Here is a 20,020-nt window from a genome sequence, read left to right on the forward strand (position 1 = left end):
CTCCAAAACCGCTTAACCAAATTCAATGAAATTTAGCAGAAAGCTTCTATGGCTGAAGGTAAACCAAACTTGTGAATTATATGGTCCCCACCCCCCAGGGGCCTGAGGGGTGGGGCTAAACAGGGTCAAATTGACTGAAATTTCAAAAATCTTCTTCTCTACTCTCAGATATGGTAGAATCGATACAAGGGTCTTATGGTACTTTACCAAAATTTTGAATTTCATGACCCTGGGGTCTCACCTTTGCCCCTCGGGAGGGGATAAACTTTACTATAGTTTATATAGGGAAATCACATTTTTGACTATTATTTGTTGGATTTGTATTGGAACTAATTCTAACCTGGTTAACATTATCAGCATGGGATAACACTTTTCATAGATGGAAGGGTCTTATGGTGCTTTACTTAAATTGTGAATTTCATAACCCTGGGGTCTCACGTTTGTCCCTGGGGAGGAGGTAAACTTTGCTATAGTTTATACAGGGAAATCACATTTTTGACCATCATTCATTTGATTTCTATTGGAATTCATTCTGACTTGAAATTATCAGCATGGGATGACAGCTTGATGATATGCACATGTTGGCCCTGACTGACCCCAGGGACTGATGGGTGGGGCCAAAAAGGGTCAATTAGATTAACTGAAATATTTCAAATCTCAGGTGACCGTTAGGCCCATGGGCCTCTTGTTGTTTGTCAAGGCTAAAAGTTAATATTGATAAAAGTTTATGAATAAGCAGAAGAGTAAAACACTGTATTTAGTAATGATAGGTATACATGTACAGTACATGTATTTGAAAGCACTTTATTATGAGCGTAAATTATACAATCGGTTCCTACAGATCAGTTAATCCATTACGTACATAATTACTTATGTCTGATGGAATCAGTTTTAGCCCTTTGTTACAGATTAGAAGTTTGGACTCTACTGTCAGTCAATGTATACATCATATAATCTTTCACTCACAGTTGCTAAGCTTGTCTTGTGAAAACCTCTTGTGTAGTTTAGCTATTATTAAAACCAACTATCATATCACACCATATATATTATATAGAGTTATTATGGCCCTTTATTCTGTGTTTAACATTTGTTTTATCACAGTCAACAATTAAGGGAAGTATAATGTCTATGTGAACAAAAATACAACAGTTGAAAATTTATTATTTTGATTCGTAAACTATAGGGTTATTTATACGATCAGAATCAAACCAACATCAGCAAGAGTTGCTTCCCTTGATCCAAACTGTAAGATTGATGTACATGACTATTCCCCTGTGGAAGTGGCCATGTTAAAGTATTCACCCAGGGGTAACACAATTTAATATACCTGATTGGATATAAATTGGAGTTTATAGTTATAAGCACAATGTACCTAGCAAGTGACATATATCATATACAGTGTATATGTGGGTAATATATGTCGGTGATTAAAATTATGTGTTTATGGTTTCATGTTCAGGTGCAGCATGCAGTATTAAAACAGATAATTAAATAAAATCACATCCACAATTTAGATAATCTTCTCAAATTGTAATAACTATGATTAAATGGAATGACTGGTGTGTTCATCAAAAATTGACCAATATGTTAAAGAAAGTGCAGTCTGGTTAAAATTATCTGTTTTAATACTGCATGCTGCACCTGAACATGAAACCATAAACACATCATTTTAATCAGGATGATTGAAGTGCTACCATAAAACTTTTACACTGAAACATGACAATGATTTTGTTTTTAATTCTGGGGTAGATTTCGGCTCCAGTAAAGCTGTACCAGTATGTTTACTGTTGACTGTATTGCACTTGTTTCTGTGTTCTGTGTTAATGTAATTTCTGTGAAGATGTTGTGTAGGTGATACTCTTTTTGTATGACAGGGAGGTTTTCAATCTATGTGCTGCAACTGTCAAATTTTAATTGAAAATAAAAACAGCATAAAAGATTGAATTTGTGTGTGTTTTCTCATTTCAATGATTCTTGTTCTTTTATCACCACTCGGTAAAATTGGATAGATTCAACGTCAGGGTTGAGCGAATCAAATTAAAATCAATATTACAGCTATATTGTTACATGTTTGGTGATGGGACAATGTAGGGTATTGATTTGAAATCAAATTACATTGGAGTATTTTATGACACAACTTTATTGTTGCTGGTTTTGTAGACATTATAGATAAACAAATGTAAGCCTAAATGTGAATCTAAACCTCTAGTGGAAGCTTTAGGTTCCTATATATATGTTGCTGATTGGGATATTATGATGCTCCACCCACCTGAACTACTTCTGTTTCCATACAGCCACAGTATTCCCAGTTCTAATGGGTTAATTCCACACATTCTAATGGGTTATTTCCACACATTCTAATGGGTAAATTCCACACATTCTAATGGGCAAATTCCACACATTCTGATGGGTAAATTCCACACATTCTAATGGGTAAATTCCACACATTCTGATGGGTAAATTCCACACATTCTGATGGGTAAATTCCACACATTCTAATGGGTAAATTCCACACATTCTGATGGGTAAATTCCACACATTCTAATGGGTAAATTCCACACATTCTAATGGGTAAATTCCACACATTCTAATGGGTAAATTCCACACATTCTGATGGGCAAATTCCACACATTCTGATGGGCAAATTCCACACATTCTAATGGGTAAATTCCACACATTCTAATGGGTAAATTCCACACATTCTGATGAGTAAATTCCACACATTCTAATGGGTAAATTCCACACATTCTGATGGGTAAATTCCACACATTCTAATGGGTAAATTCCACACATTCTAATGGGTAAATTCCACACATTCTGATGGGTAAATTCCACACATTCTAATGGGTAAATTCCACACATTCTAATGGGTAAATTCCACACATTCTGATGGGTAAATTCCACACATTCTGATGGGCAAATTCCACACATTCTAATGGGCAAATTCCACACATTCTGATGGGTAAATTCCACACATTCTGATGGGTAAATTCCACACATTCTGATGGGTAAATTCCACACATTCTAATGGGTAAATTCCACACATTCTAATGGGTAAATTCCACACATTCTGATGGGTAAATTATACACATTCTAATGGGTAAATTCCACACATTCTAATGGGTAAATGCCACACATTCTAATGGGTAAATGCCACACATTCTAATGGGTAAATTCTACACATTCTAATGTGTAAATTCCACACATTCTAATGGGTAAATTCCACACATTCTAATGGGTAAATTCTACACATTCTAATGGGTAAATTCCACACATTCTAATGGGCAAATTCCACACATTCTAATGGGTAAATTCCACACCTTCTAATGGGTAAATTCCACACATTCTAATGGGCAAATTCCACACATTCTAATGGGCAAATTCCACACATTCTAATGGGTAAATTCCACACATTCTAATGGGCAAATTCCACACATTCTAATGGGTAAATTCCACACATTCTAATGGGTAAATTCCACACATTCTAATGGGTAAATTCCACACAAGAGGTTTAAAGTTAACATTGGATAAAACAGGACAGTTTCCCTAATCCTCTGGCCCCTTTCTAGGATTGATGATGAGAACAAGTCAGAAAAAAACCAAATATCCGAATAATGTACATATTACAGAGGTAGAGCAACATAGGACTTCTTTGGGGTGCAATTAATGATTTATTTGTATTGTATAATAAAATACAACCCATATCATTGTTTTCAATTGATCTTGATATTCTTTGTCAGATATATAGAATCATTAAAATCATTTGTCACGTTTCTTTGTAAATTTGAATTTTCTTCATACTTGGTATGCACCTCGACCACAGAATAATTTTTGAAATGCTACTTTTAACAGCAACATCCAGCCAGAACATTGACAAAATGTTAAAATAGTATTGTTTGGAATATTTGATATATAGCTGTCATGGTATTGTTTTAATCATTCAATGATCTATTTAACCCTGGGCGCACTTCCAATGACATACTAGGGTTAAATATCACTTTACACTTTTAATGATCACAAAGACTATGTCCCATATATGTTATAGCCATGCAGTACTGGAATGAATATAGGATAGCACAGGACACCAAATTTTGGACCCAATTAAAAATATGCCTTAGGTTATTTTTGAATTAACAAAGCCTCTATAGCTCCAAAGTTGTAGCTAATTAGTTAGTTACTGGTTTACCACCTACATTACCTGTTGCTAGCTTAGGTTTCTTCTCACAAACTATATATTAATTGCCAATTATACACCTGATCTTCAAATATTTAGGTCACCTTAGATGAAGTCTCAGGTGACCTATTGCGATCGCCTTTTGCCGGCATCGTCCATCCTCCATTGTGCGTCGTAAACAATTTACATTTTCAACTTCTTCTCAATTACCAACAGGCCCAGAGACCTGATATTGGGTGTGTAGCATGCTGGGATGAAGATCTACCGAGTTTATTCAAATGGATGACCTTGATCTTCATTCAAGGTCACAGGGGTCAAATATGCTAAAATCTTTAAACAACTTCTTCTTGATAACCAAAATGCCCAGAGACCAAATATTAAGTCTGTAGCATGTGAGGATTAAGGACTACCAAGTTGTTCAAATGGATGACCTTGACCTACATTCAAGGTCACAGGGGTAAAATATGATAATATATTTAAACAACTTCTTCTTGATAACCAAATTGTCCAGAGGTCCATTATTATGTCTGTATCAAGCTGGGATGAATGGCTACCAAGTTTGTTCAAATGGATGACCTTGACCTTCATTCAAGGTCACAGGGGCCAAATATGCTAAAATATATCAAAATTCATGTCCTCTTGTTATACTTGTTTGTTTGCTACAATGCTGGGTTTATTGCCCTGTGAACAGCCAGGGTCGTTTTGAGGCGGGGTCTCTTGTAGTAGTTGGTAACTTTGGGACCTTTACTGAACAACATGCGGTGGAGGCAGGCTGTTGCATATATTCCATTCAGAGCATTGGGATAAAGTGTATTGCCCAAAGAATCCACCATTACAGGACAGACTCGTCCGTTTCTCAGCTTCCTAAGAAACACAAACTGACACAGGTACATGTATAGAAAGCATTGAACCTGCATGATTGTACCTCATGCAGATCTCTAGCTGCATGGCGCTCTAACCAATAGAGCTATCACTGGCCCTGCAGAATCTACATACCCTGGCCATTGCAGTAACAATTTTAGTTGTACAGGTTCGTCAATAGATTATTAAGTATAACTATGTGTTTGTTTATTTTCAGCAATTCTTTGTAAATATAGAATTGCTCCGAAAATATATATGTTTTCATCCTCAAGTTTACTTTCCCCCCCTTTTTTTCCATAATATAATATTCAACTACAAATTAACAATATTTTCTTAATCAAATCCTGAAGTAGATGTGTAATTTTAATTCGAGTGGAGTTAGTTTATTTAGTGACAGTAAATCAGGGCACCTGTTGGATATACCGGTCACATGACATAACAAGTGACGTCACAGATAGATATATTCGGAATGTCCCGACGGTAACGGTATGGCGGTTAAAGAGAAATTCCGCCCGGCTTTTATTGATAAGTTTGGATTTAAATTTGCTTCGTCGACAACAATTTAACCTAACAGGTAGGTGTTTGTGATAACTATTCTTACATACAAGATAGAACTCAGTAAGACCCATTTCAGGTGTTCACTTAGGTTAGCTCAGCTGATTTCGTAGCACCGTGTACGAAACCGGAAGTTAAGCGGGAAGTCTCCGTATGCAATAAACATTGCAGCTGTATAGGCCTAACTAAGCCAGAATACACATATGTGTTTGTGCTGTTTTCTTGACGTTTTATGCACGAACCAGACTCGTGATATAAAATAGGATTTTTTGGACGTAGCACTGTTTCCCTCTAATTGTTTCTGGGACGTTTAGTACAAGTGTGATGGCGTTCAAAGAAACAACACCTGTAGGACAAGGGATCTCAATATCTAATTATTGACAGGTAAATATAAGGAACCGACCTGTCTGGGTCAATGTTGTCTCGGGCAAGTCTCAGAATTGACAGAGACTGCGTCGTGCTATTAACTTAAATCTTATATTGTTCTGATTCATTTTGTATACTAACAGTTACCTTTTTCAGTGGGCCTAATTAATACACACCTTTTGCAGTGGGCCTAATTAATACACACCTTTTGCAGTGGGCCTAATTAATACACACCTTTCCATGCTGTCTTAATAAATGTTTACTTTGGGTATTCATTTTGATTGGAATATATATCTGTCTAACAAATTTTCATTATCATAAGTGTATACGTGTGTATTATTTTATAGATGTAACAGTTCATATACCACGTTACCTAGGCATAATAAATTTTAGCGTATATGACCTAAACAAGATCTGCAATTGCCCCACAGGTAATGCTTACTGGTCCGTGTGACAGGTCAGCCTTGCATGTCACAAAGTAAAAGGAAATTGATTCAGAATAAATACATATAAACATATAAAGACTTGGTTCACTTGTCAACATTGTCATTTGCATTAAGTGTGCCATCTTTTTAATTACAGTACATATTATGTATTAATTATTAGTATTAATAATGCTCAGTGAAATATTTGAGGATTTTTTTATACTGTACGTATGAGATAAATAATATCTTAATATCAGAATTGATCGCTAGATAAATATAACTGGTGGGTTAATGATTAAAATAATTTGATATCTGATTTAACTGAATCTGAATAATTTTTGAGGGCATTGCAAATAATGACAGCATACTGTTTTTGACCTAATAACTGTAACAAAAAAAATTCCGACAAGGTGTGTTTTATAGTATATGTCCATGCATGGTGTTTCTCTGAATTAGTCTTCATTATCTTTATCAGCATTAATAATTAGTATTAGTAGTACTCCATATATAGACACCCCCCCCCCAAAAAAAAAAAAAAGAGAAAAAGGTCAGGTGCACTGTTGCATTTATTAGGTCAAATAATTTTTGGGCAGTGATTAGGGATTATGGTTGGGGGTGCATTGTTAGGACTATATAATACTACCGATATGTACATATATATTTCAAATAATTTACACACTCCTTCATATATTTACAAGGGTAGCCACACCCTTCTAGATGATATTCATGTGGCCATATAACATGCTACAAGGATTGATGACTTTTTGTATTGTATCTAAACATGTTACCATTGGTACATGAAGATGTATACAAGACACGAATGTGTGTTAACTGGATTTGAATTGTTATTGTGAACAATAGTTTGATTATATTTTGTTTGAAAAGAAACTTTAATTAACAAACCATGTTTTGCAATGCATCTTCAAGTTCTCACTCACAAAGTGATTTAAGGTTATAATTAATTGTACACCATATTAGCTCGTCAGGACAATGTCCATGGGAGCTTATAAGAATTATTTCTATACCCTCAGCCCGTCAGCAGTGCGTCGACATCGTCTATAGACAACTAGCTAGGATAAAGCTTTTATAAAACAGTGTTGTGTTAATGCTAATGAGGAGACACATTAGACTTGTGTGTCCCTTATGACAAGAACTTTCCATTGGTACTATATGTTGGCGGACCTGCTGACCTTGACCATGACATCTGACCTACTTAAAAAAAAAAACAATTCTGAATTTCAACCCACAGTGATCATGAGCTATATATTGTTGAGCAATATTTTTGATGGTGGTCCAATTGCAATTGGCCATGTATATTATGATGTTTATAACCCCAGTCCACGATAATGATGTTGCAGGACTATGAAACAGAGGTGGTATTTTACTGAAAAAATACTGCAAATGATCGAGGCAAAGGAGTTGTGATAAAGAAACTTCTAGTTGATCTTGTGTATATTACTGAAGTGGCCATCTTGTTTGAACCACAGCTTCAGTTGAAGGGAAAAGGGACTGAGAAAGAAAAGGCTATAGTATTGTTGTTGATTAAGTAGAGATCACTCGAAGCCAACATGTATAGATTGCCATCATTCAGTCTACAGACATGTAAAGTTATATGATGGAAACATCAAAGAAGCCATTCTCACATAAATATGCTGAAGAACATGTACAGCATATTCTTACACACATGTTTAAAATCTGGCGAACATTCTAGATGTGTTTTAAATGATCAACAGTGGATATCTGATGAACATTTCCAAAGTATTGGGATACGAATTAAGATTATATATGTATGATATGGGAATGATTTGTTTACATATTTATTATGTAATGAATTTTCATTGGAATTTTCATTGAGGGTTAAACATTAATTGTTAAAACCTTTGTTCAACATCAGGATTTACATTGCAAGGTGATTATGACTCTAATAAAAAATTCACATTTGAGTAAAATTGATTATAGTAAAAGTTTTTAGTTACTTGTGCTGTTTAAGATTTACATGCCAGCTTAAAGGTTCTTCAAGCTTCATGCTGAATGATAGATGTTTAAACATGCATAAAGACCGTTTACACAATATATTGTTGAAGGATATACAACATGTATTATAAACTCTTGGGTATTCTTAAAACTGTGAACAATATATATATACAGCTATTCTTCCTCATTTTGCTTTAAATTCTTTGACATCATACACAGGCCAGCGGTAGCTAGTGGTTAGAGCATGTGCATCTGTCTAGGGTTTGGGGGTCCTGGATTTCAGTCCCGATCTGGCAGTGGTATTTTTCCTCTCCTGTTACATTTAGCACGATATATTAACATAATAGCTTTTTTAATTCCAAAATTTTATTAGTCTATGTATCTTATATTTTTTAATCTAATTTTGTAAAAATATATATGGTTTTCAAATTAAAAGTTGATCATGACCAGACAGGTACTAATAAACTTGTTTGATGTTGGTTTGTGCTGTGTGACCGCTAAACATGCTCATTTATTGCTGTTTTACAGAGCCGACCCTCTGATCCTAGGATTGTTGTTGTTTACATACTCTGGCAGTTTATTGATGTAAATACAAGCTTGTATGGCCAGTACAGGATGTTTCCCTGGCTCTAGTCTTCTATTCTACAGAACATTACCATTACTACCAACTTTGGATAAAGAGTCAGGTGAGTGTTACTTTGGATAACTATAGAAGATGATACTTTCAGGTTTGTTTAGTGATATACTGAGAAACAGTTCAGTCTTTATAGTTTTGTATGGGTGTATATGTGAGGTCTATTGTTCGATGACTCTGTGTGACTTGTGTACATGTGTGTCCATCATGGAGCCTGATAAATCACCTGTACAGATTTGTGTATAGGATGTAGGTACATTTTGAAGTACCTGTTTGTAGGATGTACATAATGGGCGTAACATCTAATTTATTGGATTAACGATTGCGAGTCCATTGGGTTGACTTTGGAGTACATTTCCTGTATGGGGATCGTGATCGGGACGTCGCCTAGCAGGAAATGCGATCCTCTTAGTACTGAGGATACACCTTGTAATAAATGCGACTATTAGTTGTAAGGATATATGCTACAAGCTGGAGGTAAAGTTTTCAATAATCAATACCAATATTACCAAATAACAGGCTATAGACAGAGGAAGACTCATGATCAGGTGTCTCAACATTTATGACAGTTTTAAGGATTTCAAACCAACAGATGGTGGGCAACATAGAAGGGGATCATTGCTTAATGCAGAACACCTTCTTGTTAAAAAAAAGTCGAGTTTTACCATATCATTTATATTATCTATTTTTCAAATCACATTGAAAGTTACAGACTTCAAAGTATGTAATTAACATGAGCTGTAATTACAATTAGATTGACAGTCAGTGTATATTTCATTACATGTATGAATTAAATGTATGACGACTGCTGTTACGCCATTACAAATTAAATGTATGACGATTTGAAGTTGTAAACTGATACATTGACACCTTACTGTAGACCGGTTTTGTTTTGACGTTGACAAGGGACCTCTAGACATTTAAAGCACTGTATTAGTTTTAGGGAGATCGGAGACAGTAATTTACTTGGTGTCAGAAAGCTTCAGCCCTCCTAGCTGTTTATATAAGGTATCCTGTACATATATGTAGCTTCTCTTACTGATAAAAACATACCATCGTGGTTCACAAACTCTGTGTAGGAAGAATGCTTGGGTGATTGTAATGGGATCCATCGTAACCAACACGCTAGATAACAACAGGTATATAAAGGGGAAGTTTGGGAGGCCACAATTGTACAACAACTTTGGGGGAGATTAGCTAAAAAGTTTGACGAGGGACGGGTCAAGCTCTTCCACTACTCTAGATCTACAATTTGTATATGTAAAATTGAAACTGTGAATTTGAATTGTGTTTAGTTTGAGATGTTTTTCCTTCAAATTGTCCAAATATAAATTATTTTCATTTCTTTTTGATTACTTTTCATATGCAATTTTCTAGTGAGAGGGCCCAGGATTTTAGACTTGGAACTTGTATACGTAGTATACTACAATTAATGTACATGATCTATTTTGCAAATTAAAACAAGGTAAAAAGGTGCACAGGTGTCATTTATTGTAAGAATTGCATGTTGGTGACATGTGATGAACATATTACTTTTGCAGCTGTTAATATCAATTATCAACTGTCACACTGGTATTGGAGATAGACAATTGTGTACTAGTAGTGAGAATATGTGTGAGTCACACATTCTCTATACACTGTGTATCTAAAATATAACACTGTTTAAAGTTTGTAAACAAACGAGATGTTGTCCATCTGAGGCATGATCAAACAAGGTGTCGTTTGTCACCTTGAAGTAGCTGAGGTATAAATAGATCCAAACATGATCAGTTTGAAAGTGATATCAGTGTAGAGCACAATTTAAAACACATTGAAGAGTTCCCGACCTTGGGCGTACGTCCTAATAGCTATATCTGTACATTACATAGAAGTACTGGACAGGTGGAGATTTATCTATGACAAGACAATAAACATTTGTAATGCTACTATGCAACAGACTAAGTTTTAGAGTAAAATTATAGAGATGACCAATATTACTGGTAGTTGTGGATTTAATAATGCTAATTAGGTGTAATTGGGTTTGTTATGGTAAATAATCTTACTTGTCTAGATCTGTTGAGTAATTCGTAAACATGAAATCATTATCAAGACTAAATACCTTTCTTTAAAGGAAAGATGAAAACTTTATAGGAGATTTGTATATCTGTGCTTGTACACTGTGTATGCGTATAGTGTAATTTATTGAGAGGATTATTCCCTAAATAAAAACAAAGGAATTAACAGTCCTATTGATCCTAATAAAACAGAAGTATAATTTACATGTAAAGTGTACCAAAGTGTACCACCCTTTTTTCTTATAATTGAGTTTAAACTTTGGGTTGGACGTGTGGTAGACATTTATATAGCCACCAGATTGGCGTTATCGGACAGGTGTAATGACCTGGTAGATTAGTCCTTTAATAAGCACCATTACCCACATTCTTGTCTAATCGTATATGGTCACTCGGACCAGAGGTCAAACCAATGGTCAAAAGTCATTCATTATGTATCAGATTAACAGATTTATTTGTATATACCAAAAACAGAGGGCTGGTAGCCAATAGTCTATGTCTCAGCAGTGTTAGATGGGACACTTGAATAAAAATAATTAACCAGTCTGTGTGTAAAATTTCCACAGAACCCATGAATTTTCATGGAATGCCATGCATGGAATTAATATCCAGATTTCCGTGGAAACATTCCACGTACATGTAGTTTTTGGACTCTTTTTTTTGCCCATCAAATTTCACAGGAATCTGCAGAAATCTGTGAACAATTTTCACATCTGCAGAAATATGCCGATAATTTCCATGTATTTGTATCGTCCTAAAGTATTACACCTACATACTGGCTTTTTGAAATGTTCATACATTATAAATCCATCCGATAAACCTGGCCCATTTTGATGTGTTAATAGAGTTATAGCCCTTGATGTGATTCCCCTACATATGAATAAAAATATCTTAATTTTATATATGCTCATGAGGATGAAATAAAGAATTTGGATGCTGAATTGATGCAATCAACATATTTGCTGTCATTCGATCAATAGGGAAAAAAGGTTGATAAGGGGTAGCTATTTCTGTAGTGTTAAGGCTATACAGGAAATCTGTAAAAGGATATAACTAGTGTTTTAATTGTCATCAAAATGTCTCATCTAGCCATTAAGAATTTCATGAAGACAGATAGAAATGTATTATCTGTCACAATTTTTTTCTTGGTGAAAGACCATGCAGACCTAAGTTTAGGATAACCTGTTAATTTAACTGAATAAACAAGTACGTATATACAGGGTTGTATTGGAAAAAGTTATTAGGTCACCTGTCCGGTGTTTTAATTATAATAAACAATTTACATTATCGACTCAATAACCACATGATATTTGGCCAGTAGCATGCTGGGACAAAGGGCTACAAATTAAATTAACAAAACATCAATGATCTTGACCTATTTTCAAGGTTACAAGGGTCAAATTGTACTTAAACCTTTAAACAACTTCTTCTGAATAACCAAGAGGTCAAGGACCATGATATTGGGCCAGTAGCATGCCTGGAAAAAAAGCCTACCAAGTTTATTCAAATGATTGACAATGGCCTACTTTCAAGATCACAGGGGTCAATTAAATGCCTTAAAATTTTTAAATGACTTTTCAATAACCAAGAGGTTCAGAGTCATGATATTGGGCTAGTAACATGCTGGGATGAAGCCTGCTGCAAGTTTGTTCAAATGAATGGCTGACCTTCTTTCAAGGTCACAGGGCTGAGCTGTGTTTAATGTTGGTTCATCAGATCTCAGGTAAATGTTATAAAGGCCACTTGGCCTCTTGTCATAAGTTTATATTCTACAGTCTATATTTAGACCCCTTTAACTATAGCTTTTCACTTATAAAATACATGTATTCAGGATTAGTGTATCATTGACCTTTCTGAGCAAATGTTATAAACATGTACAGGTCCTACTGAGAACCTTTACCTGAATTTTCACCTGTGATGGTTTAGTCATACACACACAAATGGCATTTACATTAAAGGTCACAGATGAAAAAGAAATTGATATTTAATTTGTTTATCTCTGCCATTTTATTGTCCAAAAAAGCTCACAAAAACTGGAATGATACTTATAAACCAATAATATTGGTCCAATACATATTCTCCATCAAAGGTCTATACTGATAGTAAAATGTCCTACAAAAAAATACAAGGCCCTAAATGTATAGTAAACATTCTCTGGATGCATTCATCATGTGCTCCACTATATTAGTACTGGACTTCAAGTGAACCTGATGTGTTCTACAATGGACATATGTCCAACTCTCAATACTATATAGTACTGGACTTTAAGTGACCCATTCAGGCCATTTGATGTGTTCTAGAGATGGACATATATTCTACGTACTCCAATACTATATAGTACACATACTCGACTTATATATTTAAGTGACACCAGAATCAGGCCATTTGATGTGTTCTAGAGATGGACATATATCCTACGTACTCCAATATATACTATATAGTACTCGACCAGAATCGGGCCAGTTGATGATGTATTATATATATTCTACAGATGTTAATTTACCATAGAGCATCATTTTCAAGCATTCATATTTCTATGCAGCACATACAGTTCTATTCAAATGTATCCCATGACAAACAGCTTTGAAACTGTTTGAATGCACCATCGTAGCTATGAAATCTTTTCATGTCAATCCCTTATGCCAAACAACAAACGATAATTCAGTTTCTTTCCTGAATAAAACTAACCATTGGACTTATAATTTTTTTTAGAACGTCCTGATGATATTGGCACAAGAACAGTATCATTTAATTGATGACATAATGGTGTTGGGAGTTGGTTTAGATTTCAACATTTCACGATTGGATATAATTGCTTAGTGCCACCCAATCAATTTTCGATTATTATCTGTAGGTGTTACTTTCCCAGCTATGGTGGCGGCATCAACAATTCTGTAAACTCTAAATTTCTCTCTATAAACTATCATAATGGCACCTGGAATATACTTGTATCTACATATAACCGTCCAAATGTACATTTAAGATTCAGAATTTTAACAAAAATGTATTGTTATATTGGACTGATGTCATTATATATAATATAGCTAGCATGTGTTAAAGATTTCCATTTAGCTCCACATTCATTTGACACATAAGCTATCATAATGGCACCTGAAATTATTTCATCAATAAGTAACCATCCCAATGTACATTTAAGAATCGGAATGTTCCTGTCAAAACTTTGTTATTCTGTGAAAGTATATTCTCTCATTTTAACAAATTTTCTAAAAATATATAATATTGTGAAAATAATGCATTTTGAGGAAAATTGTAGATCATTAATAACTACTCAGTATCGAGTATTGATAGACTATAAAAGCATTACCATAAGAAGTTAATACATTGTATTACTGAATCTCAGATCATTTTCACAGTGTATAGAAACTTAAGTGTATATAACCTAGAATTTTGGTATTCCTTGTGACCTATAGGCTTTTCCTGATACAGGATGTAGTTTAGTGTTATATATGATTAGGTGAGCAAATTGCTTCTACTCAAAATTATTCATTACTTTGATGGATTTTCTGTGCCGTTAAATGCCATATTGGATGATCCGGCCTTCTGTATGGTAATCAGTGTTTACCTTTCCTGTAATATATCTGCTGTTTCTGTTTTCAGATCAGTGTTTCCCCTCTGGCCATTGGCTATGCACCACATACAATACATATTCAATTACTTTCCTGCATGTGTTGTAGGTTTGATATTAATGATGTATATTTCTAGCACAGGCCAGATCAGCTTTGTCTGTCTTGATCTCATTTATCTGCTTTTTGTGAATTTTACCATACAGAAATGGGATATGAATTGAATGTCTTGAATTGATTGACTTGAATTCGAACAATAAAGTAAATTTAATCTATATGAAAAAAAATTGATGAAACAAGTTTTCAACTTATATTAATCACTCTTGTTGGCCCGTATAAAAGCATGCTGAAGATTTATTGCCCCGTAAATACCTGTGTAATTTCACACACTATTTTTGGGTAAAAATTGCTGTTGTAATGGGAGTCGCATAGATTAAATATTGGTTCAAAGATCGTCCCAACCTGCACAACATACATGACACCTCTCAATCTGAAAACAAGTCAAATCACCTTATACCTGTTTTGGTCATGACATGGAGCTGGCTGCTAGCAAGTGGATATAACATTATTTGAATGGGTTTTGTTGGACTTAATTTGTCATCAATAATTTCATACTAAAGCTGTTTTTAGCTCACCGGTTACGAGTACCCCCGGCGTCAGCGTCCCACCCCTATTTAAAGTTTTTGGCATTTTAACATTTAGCGGCACCAAACCCCACTTTAAAGATTTTGGGGGTAAGTTTTGGAAAGCTTGTAAGTCCACACCCTTCTTATTTGGTTTATACATCCATTAGATGTCTAGGAACGATATTATGTGACGTACAATTTCAAAATGACATGCTTATACATACATAAAAAATGAATGCAAAGTATGATTGCTGCTGCCGGTGAGCTTTTGCAATCATTGATTGCACTTGTTTTATCGGTCCAAGCTTGGGAATTTCAGAAATAAAATTAGTGAGATTTTGCTCATTTTTCAGGTGCGTAAATTTCAGTGGTAGACATTTTTTCAGCAATTTTAAGTTGAATTTTAGGGTCCGTAAATTACATTAGTGCATGAATTACATAGAATTTTACTGTATGAGGAAGCTGGAGTACCAGTCCGATGGAAGTACCAAGGTTTACATCCATCGGACTGGTACTTCCATCGGACTGGTACTAAAGCTTCCTCATACAGTAAAATTCTCTATATACCAACCAACTATATATACCCGTATAATCCATACAATAATTTCATCACAAATAGATAAGGGATGGAGCATCAACACAAAGGATTCCGTAAGTAATAATTTCATCAGTAAGAGTCCAGTTACAGTGTTAAAAGACTTCTAAGAAGATGTGTAAAGCAAATACATATCTGTCAAATAACAATGGCCTTTTGCAGTTTCAGTCTCATGCGGTACAAAAATTAAACCCCTTTCACTGTGAGTCACTAATTGCAATTTGACACTATTTATACCCCCGCAACGAAGTTAGGGGGGGTATACTGGAATCAGGTCGTCCGCCCCTCCGTCCGTCTGTCTGTAGACGCATTTTGTCCGGACAACTCCTCCTAAACCGATGGGCCAATTCTGATGAAACTTCACACAAATATTAATGATCATGTGTAGATGTGCATGCCACTTTATTTTTCTCAAAATTATGGTTGCTATGGTAACTGGTCACTATAAACATGTTTTCCGATAAGAACCATAACTTTAAGTTTGTCCGGACAACTCCTCCTAAACTAAATGGCCAATTTCAATGAAACTTCACACAAATATAGAGGACCATGTGTAGATGTGCATGCCACTTTCTTTTCTTTCAAAATTATGGTTGCTATGGCAACTGGTTACTATAAACAGGTTTTCCGATAAGAACCATAACTTTAAGTTTGTACGGACAACTCCTCCTAAACTAAATGGCCAATTTCAATGAAACTTCACACAAATATAGAGGACCATGTGTAGATGTGCATGCCACTTTCTTTTCTTTCAAAATTATGGTTGCTATGGCAACTGGTTACTATAAACAGGTTTTCCGATAAGAACCATAACTTTAAGTTTGTACGGACAACTCCTCCTAAACTAAATGGCCAATTTCAATGAAACTTCACACACATATAGAGGATCATGTGTAGATGTGCATGCCACTTTTTTTTTTTTTAAATTATGGTTGCTATGGCAACTGGTCACTTTATTACTGGGTTATCTTAGTTAGCCTCTAATTAACAGTTCCAATTCACCATTGACTCGTGCAGATTGCGGGGGTATTAGTCAGCCATCCTGGCGACAGTTCTAGTTACACTTGGTACCTATAGTGATCTCTAATACAGGTCCATTGGACCTCTTGTTTTGATTGTATTAAGATTAACATGCTAACAGGGCAGAGTTACAATAGGTTTAGGGAATTGAGATCTGGTGATGAGGACTGTTAAGATCAGTAAATCAATGATTGACATATCTGATAATTACTGGTCTATTAAATATATAGTGGACGTAGCTGTACAGAGTTGGTATATAATTTGTAGTGACCACAATATTGATTCTCAGACTCAACCTAGCACTTCATATTTACTTAATAATAATCGGTCATCAGTGTCCACCTGCCTGGTATTATCTAATGTCAGATTTACTACCAAATGTTGGCATGGATATATATATATACCTTCAACAGCTATACAGCTGAGATCAGATATATACCTCCAACAGCTGTACGTCTGAGCCTGGATATATACCTCCAACAGCTGTACATCTGAGCCTGGATATATACCTCCAACAGCTGTACATCTGAGCCTGGATATATACCTCCAACAGCTGTACATCTGAGCCTGGATATATACCTCCAACAGCTGTACGTCTGAGCCTGGATATATACCTCCAACAGCTGTACATCTGAGCCTGGATATATACCTCCAACAGCTGTACATCTGAGCCTAGATATATACCTCCAACAGCTGTACATCTGAGCCTGGATATATACCTCCAACAGCTGTACGTCTGAGCCTGGATATATACCTCCAACAGCTGTACATCTGAGCCTGGATATATACCTCCAACAGCTGTACATCTGAGCCTGGATATATACCTCCAACAGCTGTACGTCTGAGCCTGGATATATACCTCCAACAGCTGTATGTCTGAGCCTGGATATATACCTCCAACAGCTGTACATCTGAGCCTGGATATATACCTCCAACAGCTGTACGTCTGAGCCTGGATATATACCTCCAACAGCTGTACATCTGAGCCTGGATATATACCTCCAACAGCTGTACGTCTGAGCCTGGATATATACCTCCAACAGCTGTACATCTGAGCCTGGATATATACCTCCAACAGCTGTACATCTGAGCCTGGATATATACCTCCAACAGCTGTACATCTGAGCCTGGATATATACCTCCAACAGCTGTACGTCTGAGCCTGGATATATACCTCCAACAGCTGTACATCTGAGCCTGGATATATACCTCCAACAGCTGTACATCTGAGCCTGGATATATACCTCCAACAGCTGTACATCTGAGCCTGGATATATACCTCCAGTGTACCTTGGAGGATCTGAGTTAATACACTCATTTGAGCATATAAATATAGATATATACAGTAGAGGCCTGGATATCTGAGTTACTACCACACATCAGTCTGGATATCTGAGTTACTACCACACATCAGCCTGGATATCTGAGTTACTACCACACATCAGCCTGGATATCTGAGTTACTACCACACATCAGCCTGGATATCTGAGTTACTACCACACATCAGTCTGGATATCTGAGTTATTACCACACATCAGCCTGGATATCTGAGTTACTACCACACATCAGCCTGGATATCTGAGTAACTACCACACATTAGTCTGGATATCTGAGTTACTACCACACATCAGCCTGGATATCTGAGTTACTACCACACATCAGTCTGGATATCTGAGTTACTACCACACATCAGTCTGGATATCTGAGTTACTACCACACATCAGCCTGGATATCTAGTTTACTACCGACACATCTCAGCCTGGATATCTGAGTTTACTACCACACATCAGTCTGGATATCTGAGTTACTACCACACATTCAGTCTGGATATCTGAGTTATACCACACATCAGCCTGGATATCTGAGTTACTACACACATCAGCCTGGATATCTGAGTAACTTACCACACATTAGTCTGGATATCTGTTACTACCACACATCAGTCCTTGATATCTGATGTTACATTACTACACTCATCATCTGGATAATCTGTGTTACTACCACACATCAGTCTGGATATCTGAGTGACTACCACACATCAGCCTGGATATGCTGATGTTACGTACCACACATTAGTCTGGATAGTGGCGTGAGTGTATACTACCGACACCATCAGTCTGGATATCTGAGTTACTACCACACATCAGTCTGGATATCTTGAGTTACTACCACACATCAGTCTGGATAGCTGAGTTACTACCGAACACATCAGTCTAGGATATCTGAGTTATTACTTATCACAACCATCAGTGCCTGGGATATCTTGAGTTACTACAGCACCTACACCATCAGCCTGGATTATCTGTTACTACCACACATCAGCCTGGATATCTGAGTTACTACCACACATCAGTCTGGATATCTGAGTTACTACCACACATCAGTCTGGATATCTGAGTTATTACCACACATCAGCCTGGATATCCGAGTTACTACCACACATCAGTCTGGATATCTGAGTTACTACCACACATCAGCCTGGATATCTGTATAACTACCACACATCAGTCTGGATATCTGAGTTACTACCACACATCAGTCTGGATATCTGAGTTACTACCACACATCAGTCTGGATATCTGAGTTACTACCATACATCAGTCTGGATATCTGAGTTACTACCACACATCAGTCTGGATATCTGTGTTACTACCACACATCAGTCTGGATATCTGAGTTACTACCACACATCAGTCTGGATATCTGTGTTACTACCACACATCAGTCTTGATATCTGAGTTACTACCACACATCAGTCTGGATATCTGTGTTACTACCACACATCAGCCTGGATATCTGTGTTACTACCACAAATCAGCCTGGATATCTGAGTTACTACCACACATCAGCCTGGATATCTGTGTTACTACCACACATCAGTCTGGATATCTGAGTTACTACCACACATCAGTCTGGATATCTGAGTTACTACCACACATCAGTCTGGATATCTGTGTTACTACCACACATCAGTCTGGATATCTGAGTTACTACCACACATCAGTCTGGATATCTGAGTTACTACCACACATCAGTCTGGATATCTATGTTACTACCACATCAGCCTGGATATCCGAGTTACTACCACACATCAGCATGGATATCTGAGTTATGACCACACGTCAGCCTGGATATCTGAGTTATTACCACACATC

General features: G+C 36.1%; 1 protein-coding gene across 10 annotated transcripts in view; it reads left to right on the forward strand.

Moving 5' to 3' along the window:
• Positions 1-5,506: 5,506 nt before the first annotated feature.
• The window catches only part of LOC117334867 (rho guanine nucleotide exchange factor 28-like), a 209,554-nt gene continuing 195,040 nt past the window's right edge, over positions 5,507-20,020 (forward strand). For 5 of the 10 annotated variants that reach the window (XM_033894704.1, XM_033894703.1, XM_033894701.1 and 2 more), the window contains exons 1-2: positions 5,507-5,609; positions 8,884-9,041. The gene's annotated coding sequence lies outside the window, so the exon portion shown is untranslated. Of the gene's footprint in view, positions 5,610-5,803; positions 5,975-8,883; positions 9,042-20,020 lie in introns of those variants that run through there. The other 5 variants (XM_033894706.1, XM_033894711.1, XM_033894708.1 and 2 more) reach the window with 2 other exon arrangements.

This window comes from Pecten maximus, chromosome 9, assembly GCF_902652985.1.
Source record: "Pecten maximus chromosome 9, xPecMax1.1, whole genome shotgun sequence".
NCBI lineage: Eukaryota > Metazoa > Mollusca > Bivalvia > Pectinida > Pectinidae > Pecten > Pecten maximus.